Consider the following 6,768-nt stretch of genomic DNA (forward strand, 5'->3'; position numbering starts at 1 on the left):
AAGAAGCTGCTGACCGGTGGATCCCACTGGGCGGTGACACTAGGATGCGGGTGCGCATGTGAAATAGAGGGCTGGCGGGCGGGACCACACATCAGTGTCCCCGAGCGAGATCGCGCGCGCAGCGGATGAAATAAACTGACGAGCGAGGCCCATCAGTTAGTTCGTATTTACGTCTGGGCTGGCGAAAAAGAGAAATGGGCCAGGGTGGGTGAATTTGGCCCAGGTAAACCATTTCCCTTTTAACTTTTCTAATTCTATTTTCTTATTTTAGTTTCCATTTTCAATTCTAGATTCATAATTTAATTTAAATTTCAAACAGAATGCACACTCAAAATCTATCATGATATAATATATCTATATATATTTATATTATTTATTTTATTTATCTATTTAGGAAAATATTCAAAATATGCTATGCACACACAACACTTGTTGGATATAATTCCTAATGCATAATCAGAATGTATCCAAACATGTAGTTTAACTAAGGGTGATTTATGTCTTTTATTAGAAAACACTTTTATTTAGAAACATTTTCATTTTGGAAAAACCAACTCCAAGAGTAGAAGAAAAATTCTTATTTAAGATGTTCTTAATTCAATACCTTTGGAGAATTGCCCTAAATCCCAAATTAGAGATTTGAGATGTTAAACTGTGGCTAACGGTGTAGCCGAGGCGACATGGCCTCGTCAACTACTTCAGGAGCTCCACAGTACGCTGACACGGAGAACTTTTGTCTACTGCGACAATGTCAATGTCATGTACCTCTCCACCAACCCCGTCCAACACTAGTGCACGAAGCATGTTGAGCTCGACCTCTACTTTGTCCACGAGCGTGTCGCCGTTAGGGATGTGCGAGTTCTTCATGTCCCGACTACTTCTCAGTTCGCTGATGTATTCATGAAGGGCCTCCCAACGATGGTATTTGAGAAGTTTCGGTCCAATCTTAACATCTGGCGTGGCTAGTGTTTCGGCTGCGTGGGTGGTAGGTGTATTGTGTGCATGCTGATATATTGTGTGTGGTTGTCAATGTATTGGGCCTAGACCCATCTAACACTGTTATTAATACATCACCTAACAATATTTTAGGGTTAGGGTTTCTATCATTCCAACAACATGGTAAAACCCTAGATCCAAGAACTGGCTAAAATTGAGCAAGGATGAAAAAATATAGGCAAGACAAATATAAACCAACCTTTTTCGAAAAATGAAGATCAAAACACTTATCCTTGTATTTTGTGAAATCTAAACCTCCAAAATCGGCTCCAATAGAAGGTGGCTGCAAGAAACAGCGTGGGGGAGGAAGGAGGGATATTTATATCATAAACATCATTGGCAGTTTGACTAATGAACCACAAGTAAAGATAGATTTTTTGGTGGTTCACTTAAAAATCAACATTAAAAATCATGTATTTTCTGTACTACTTATTAAGGCTGTAAGGGTAGCCTGCCATTTTCTGTTCTGCCTTTGTAAAAAATGAAATTTGTAAGAATTGTGAATCGAACTCAAGACCTGATGCTAGATTAGAGACAACATATCCACCACAACACGTCTTATTTTGTTGTTATAGTGGAAGATATGAGAGTTATTAAAAGTAAGGTATGGCTGATGCCACACTAAGCCATAATGGCTCCTCCGCTGCTGTTGTCCGGCAAACCATCACATTCTATGACGCAGGACGTCGAGCAACTCCTGACTTGGGGCGCTCCGGTCCCATGTGACAAAATCCCCCATTCCCACTCAGCCATTCCTATCGTGCAAGCCGTCACACACTCCAGACGTTGGGCCCACATTGCAGACTACGGGCGCCCACGTGACAGCCACCCTTAGTTTTGCACACACCGGACCCACGTCTGCTCGCGCAAAAAGTTGCCTCAATTTGACACTGGCAAGAGCATTTGACCATGATTGCTTTCTCTGAAGAAGGAAGGCTTATATGCCGGTAGAAGCTATGTTGGCTGGCCGGTATGGTCATAAAAATGTGCAAGCCGTGACGACGACATAGGTCGTGTGGGCTGTGTTTCTTTGGCGCGGCCCAAGTAGCTGCCAGGAGGCCGCACGCTTCTTACCCTGACCCAGCTTGGCTTTAGGGTCAGTCTCCCTTGCTTTCTCTGCCCAGCGAGCCCTCGCCCTCTAGCTCTTCCTGCTAGCGCCGTCTCTGTCCCATGCTCTCCTGTTCATCGTCGATCTCCAGCCATCTCAGGAGCACCTGCTCACTCCCAGACGCCCGCGCAAAGGAATCCCCCATGATCTCCCTCCAAACTGCCCACTCCCTCCACGATCTCCCCCTCTAGCTCATGATCCCTCCGCCCGCCCCCACCCCCCGCCTGCCACGCCCACGGGCGCAACAAGCCAACAACCCACACTCGGCCCCGCTACCCCGATCCGTCGCCATAAATCCGCTACCTCCTCCTCGAGTCCTGCTTGATCGCCCCATGCTCGAATGGTCGACTGGACGGAAGGGCAGCCCCGACCATGACCACAGCGCGATGTGCGACGAGTGAGGGCGATGGCGGGGGTTGCGACCAACGACGGAGAGCCACACAAAGAAGCCCGTCGGCGATGTTTTCCTTAAGGTTCGCTCGCTCATTCCTTCCTTCCTTGTGCTATTGGCGTGTGATCCTAGCTAGCGCTCTCTTGATTTCATCCTTATCCACGTGAATCCTGGATCACACTGCATGCAGATCGGATTACTGGAAGGCCAGACCAGCTGCTCGCATTCACTGGTGCACGGTGTGGGAGCTGAGAGCTCTGTTCCTATGGCCGGGCCCCACCTCTCTTGGGCCCTTGTGCAGATATGCAGAGGTAGTGTCCCCTAATTTGTTTGTCATGTCCCCTAATTTGTTTGTCAGAGCTACTTGAGGATGTCAATGAGGTATGGCTCCGCTGGTTCATCAGTATTCAGTAATTACAAGGCATTATGAGTTAGCATGATCCCTCCTGCTAAGCTAGCTAAATGTGGTTATCAGGTCTCAATAAGTATCCATTTTTAAAAGTATAAATTGTTATAGCCATACATGCAAGTCTTTATTTTGGAAATAACCAAAGGTTCTGAACCTGCATTGTGCTAACTCGTCAATCATTCCTAAAATGCGATTCCTTTTTTTCATTCAGAGTTCGGTTGGACAAAATAAGATGGATTGAGATCTTAGTTGTTAAGGTAGAAGCAAAAGCACCACCACTGAATCCTGTACTTTAAACGGTGATAGCAGCAGTTGCGGTCTTCGATATCTTAGTGTGTTACTTGGTGATAACAGCAGCTGCGATCTCCAATATTCTAGGGCATGTTTGCCTCCCTCTTCTAAACTTAGATATCTAAAAGCTCCAGCATGTTTTAGCTTTCTTTTGATGTCCAAATCTCTAATGTAAGGTGGGCTAAAGGTTAAAGCCAACTTTAGACCACCTGATGCATATAAGGAAGAAGGGTCCACATGCACCATTCTCTGTGGCATAGCAAAATCGAGCTCGATGTCCTTGAAGATTGATCGAGATAATATTAGTCAGTACTAAATTTAATTTTAATGACAAGTTTGTAATGGTAGGATAATAAGGGATATGTTACAGGTTGTTGGTTTCTTGGATGAATATGTTGCTGCATAGGGTTAGGCCTGAAAAGGGAAACAGAACAGGATTGGTTTTTGTAGCTCTCCTCCCCACATCTCTCCATGGGATTGGAATATATATAACTTTGTGAGTTTATATGGAAAGCAATAGATATTGTTTATTTCCTCTCTTCTCTTCTCTCCTCTCCTCTTCTCTCTATGCCATATTATTGCTTTTAAACTAAGGCGACACTGCTGAGGCACTATTATATGTCAAGTTCATATATTAAGAATTTGAACTCTAGCCTATTGATGATGATAATTGTTCATTGTCTGAAATTCCTCTATTTGACCTCTATATATGTCTGAAATTCCTAAACAACATTATGTCCATGTTTGTGTGTTAATATTTTTTAGTCATTATGTCATGAGTTTGTGTTAATAATCTGAATACTAAAGCATGTGGTAGGCACCATTATGTCTAAAATTCCTATACACAATGCTTATGATTGTTTGAGGATTACACCTGTCTTGAGTTTTTATATTAATAATCTGAATAGTAAGGTTCATTGTACCTTGTAACACTTGAGTTTAGTTGTTGGCTCTGAACTCTGAAAAAATATTTTTTACCAAATACAACATCAGATGTAATTTTACTACTGTGATTAAGTTGTATCACATATTCACAGTAGTATTATTGTGTTCTTCAAGCAAGTCAATTACAGTGAGCTTTTAGTCATGAATTTACAGTAGTCTATGAAAGATCATTCTTGAATTTTTGCCTTTAAATTGTCTTCTTAAATCTTGTATACTACACTACTAGGTGAGTGCTCGTGCGTCATAGGCCCAAGTTTCTCTTCAACGTCATCCTGGACGGCTCGTGGATGTCGTCCTCCATCTTATAACAGTATAACACACATTTGTATATATAAGTTATCGGGATATTATATGATCCCGTTGCAACGCACGAGTACTGAGCTAGTTACAGATAATTCTATTAACAAAATCATAAATAAAAAATATATTTTCACTCACGGTTCTTTAAATCAACCGTAAATGGAGATATGTTTTTCACTAGCAATTCTTTGAGTTGGGGCTACCATTTTACTACCACTAGTACACGTTAATGGAATCCGTCTACGAATTAGTGCACACCGCAGGAACAGAGTACATACATAGGGCAGCAGCAATATCTCTTTCGAAAATACCGAAAAATGTTAGTATTTCTCGTCTTTCTGCTGAAAACTGATAGATACAAATATGGCGTATCCGCCAGTTGCCGCTGCGAGAATAAATTGACAGCGAAATGTTCCTTCCATCCAACATCCAGAGTGCCGAAACCGACGGCAGAACCTGCGCGAGAGCTTGCTTGGTAGAGGAGCTCGCTGCTCCTGCTCGCCACCCAGTTCATCTCGATCATTCCCTTGTGGCGTTTTCCTCTCCCCGTTCCTTTCTGCCGCTGTCACGCAATTACTAACGCCGACGAATTGAAGAAGAAAACGTCACTGCAGCGAGCTGTGAGCGATCTTGCGTTGATGGAGCCAGTGTCAGCCTGCGCCAATGGGAGGTCGGATTTTGGATTACAGATAGGTACAGGAGGGACCGGCCCATTCTCATCCACAAACAAGATCGCTGTGATCCGCATGCGCTCAAGAGTCAAGACCAAGAGCTTACCGACAGCAACGCCGCTGCTACAGCCTACACAGCTTCTTTACGCTGTTGAATTGGGTAGATGGTCCGAATATGACTTCTCAAGTTTTAAGATCATGTTTGGGATAGTTCTACTTCTTTAAAAGTGAATCTACATGTTCACTTATAATTTATCGTGGACCATTTGCATTAGTCTCTAGGATTAATCAAATTACTAGTTGTATGCCCGTACGTTGTTACGGCGGCAACATGTTATGATACAATATATTAATATGCAGACACATTAATCATAATTCCATATATGTGCTCTCCAATGAACAAACTGATGTCAAGAAAACCAAAAGGATGAAAAACAAAATCATCGACCAGCTAGTTCATACAAGGGAGTAGCGCTTTCCCCGTCAGCATCCCACCTTTTCCCAATCAATATTTCACATTGTAAAATTCAATTTGGTTCTACAAAAAAGTATATTCAAGAAACAATTTAGCAGACTCCATCATAAGTTGATGGCACATTGACATATAGTCGAAGTAAAAGCAGAAAAATGTAGCACGCGGGCACGCGGCGGCGGCGGGTGGAAAGATGGTCGGATCACCTCGCCTTCATCATCGGCCAGACGCGCATCCTCTCCTGCGACCCGATTCTAGATTCACCACGTCGTTCAGAGTTTGAAGGTGGCGCTGAAAATGAGTTCATTGAGAGAAATCAGTTGCAGAAGTCAGAACCTAACAACGACCTGGTATTGGATTTCAACATCCTAATACTCGCCAAGGAGTCAAAGCTAGAACCTTAAGCTATGATGATCTGGTACCTGGAATTCAACGAGCTGATGGTCGCCAAGAAATGAAGGCTAGTACCTTGAGCTATGAAGATGAGCTTTTCCGCAAATTTAAGACGGGCAGTTCAGTCCCTGAAATTCAGCCAGTAAATCAAACACCATTGTGTACCCATGATCTGGAAACTGTGAGTAACAATGCAATCCATGATAGAGTTAGTAAGAATACAAGTCATGACAGAGTTAGTAAGATGACAAGTCTTGATGGAGCGGCGAGACAAACCTGCTCCTTTAGCTTATTGAGTGGACGAGCCGAGCCAAGCTCGATCAATTAGCCAATAATTTAGTGCCTGCAGCGATGCACTTCTTAAGCAGGTGCTTATGAATGTGCATTATTAGGCAAATAGATTAAGCCTGACAAATATCTTATGTAAGAGATCTTGATGATATACGAGAGTTTCTGCAAATTATGTATAAAACCAATAATTGGAATGTGCTGCAATGTTATGAGTATAATCATTAAGCTAAGGTGCCAACAACTATTGCATAATTACTATTTTTTCCAGCACCACTCCCAACAGGCTAGCTAAACTGTGGGGATTTTTTTCTTTAATCAATCAGTAAAGTACTGAAGAACAAAGCAGAAAAAGGAAATCTAGAATATATGTTAAAATGAAGAAATAATAACAAATCAAAGAAACATACTGGAACAGGGCGTACTTCAACCAGGAGACTGTCTGAACCACAAGCGCCTCACGAAAAGGACATCAACTGAACAACCTTTGTTTTGACAGCACGC

General features: G+C 42.7%; 1 pseudogene; it reads left to right on the top strand.

Moving 5' to 3' along the window:
- Positions 1–2,436: 2,436 nt before the first annotated feature.
- On the top strand, positions 2,437–6,304 carry LOC103645662 (uncharacterized; annotated as a pseudogene).
- The last annotated feature ends 464 nt before the right edge of the window (positions 6,305–6,768 follow it).

Source organism: Zea mays, chromosome 1, assembly GCF_902167145.1.
Source record: "Zea mays cultivar B73 chromosome 1, Zm-B73-REFERENCE-NAM-5.0, whole genome shotgun sequence".
NCBI lineage: Eukaryota > Viridiplantae > Streptophyta > Magnoliopsida > Poales > Poaceae > Zea > Zea mays.